Source organism: Acomys russatus, chromosome 20 (assembly GCF_903995435.1).
Source record: "Acomys russatus chromosome 20, mAcoRus1.1, whole genome shotgun sequence".
Classification (NCBI taxonomy): domain Eukaryota; kingdom Metazoa; phylum Chordata; class Mammalia; order Rodentia; family Muridae; genus Acomys; species Acomys russatus.
Window position 1 is genome coordinate 38,962,183 of NC_067156.1, and position 1,337 is coordinate 38,963,519.

A 1,337-nucleotide genomic window follows, 5' to 3' on the forward strand; every position below is an offset into this window, starting at 1 on the left:
TCTATATTGTAGGGTTTGTCTTCAAGAAGCATAGAGTTTATGTTCACAGTAATTCAAGCTTTATTTACATGTCTTGCCAAAGTTTTAATGACAAGTTGTTTAGATGTATATGTTCACCTAGATACATATATATCCTAACCTCCTCAGCAATTATACCTTGCGTTAATTGAGTTTTAGTTCAGCTGTCATATGGTTCTTGTTTTGGCGTCACTCTTTACAGATTCCTCACTCAGGTGCTACTTTTACTATTAGAATAGATAAAGTGCAGACAGCTCGAATGCAGAGTCTGCTTCAGCCATGGTAGTTTGCTGTCTACACAAGGCAAATGCCTCCTAACCACATCATCAAGGTTCAGACATGGTAGCATGTGTCAGGATCTCCTTCATATTAAGGTTGAACAACACCCCAATATTCTTAGAGAAGGCTTTTCAAAAATCCACTCCAGTTCAGGTGATACTATGTCTGCTGTATATATTTTTGCATCTTCCATAAAAGCTACTCCTCTATTTTTGTTTTAGAGCTTCACTAGATTCTCCATGCACATATTTTAAAGTAACACCGAACACCAAATAAGAATCAATAACTCTCCCTGAGCAGAGAATGAAGTGCTAGATTGACCTGACACCTCTAGAATGATTTTGTATGTTCCAGATAACTTGAGAAGTTTGAGGATGCGTTGCTTGAAATGACTCAGAGAGAGAGAGGATTATCAGTACAGATTCAGAGTGCTGTGTGCATGGTAGCAGTGCATGCTCTGCTTAACAAAACAATCCCGGAAACCTGTATTGCCAAGACAAACATTTCAAGGCCATAGAGCTTTTGTATTGAAACATATTATAAACCCTTATTTTATTCCCTTCTGATATAGATAACCTTAAAACCCTGTTGAAAGAATATAGAAACAATCGGGGCATACTTTCAACAGAAACAACTAAGACAATTAACTTAAAAAAAACAGGTGTAAGACATTTAAATTTTTAAAAAATTAAAATATATCACTTCCTGCCTCTAGGCGCTTATCAGGTGTGGCTGCTATGGCACATGTGTGACAGTAAGTGAAAGAGAGGGGGGAGAGGCTATGTCTATGCCCAGTGTACTGACCTTTGAATAGCTGAATAATTAATAGCCTAAAATTCCCTGGAAAACAGGTGAGCCTGAGACAACCATCAGTCCAAGCGCCTCTGCACAGGCCTGGAAAGGCTCTGAGGGCAAGCAGTGAGCCAGAGACAAGAATGCTGCCAAGGAACACAGGCATGGGTGGGGGACAGTCCATGCCTGAAATCACCTCTGCCTCATTCCATAATGCATGAGCAGAGCATAGCATTCCTGAGACCACT

At 39.9% G+C, this 1,337-nt stretch overlaps 1 non-coding gene across 1 annotated transcript; it reads left to right on the forward strand.

The window, feature by feature from the left end:
• Positions 1–1,001: 1,001 nt before the first annotated feature.
• On the forward strand, positions 1,002–1,135 carry LOC127204824 (small nucleolar RNA SNORA17). Its single transcript, XR_007832524.1, has one exon. It is a non-coding gene; the product is annotated as a small nucleolar RNA SNORA17 (small nucleolar RNA).
• The last annotated feature ends 202 nt before the right edge of the window (positions 1,136–1,337 follow it).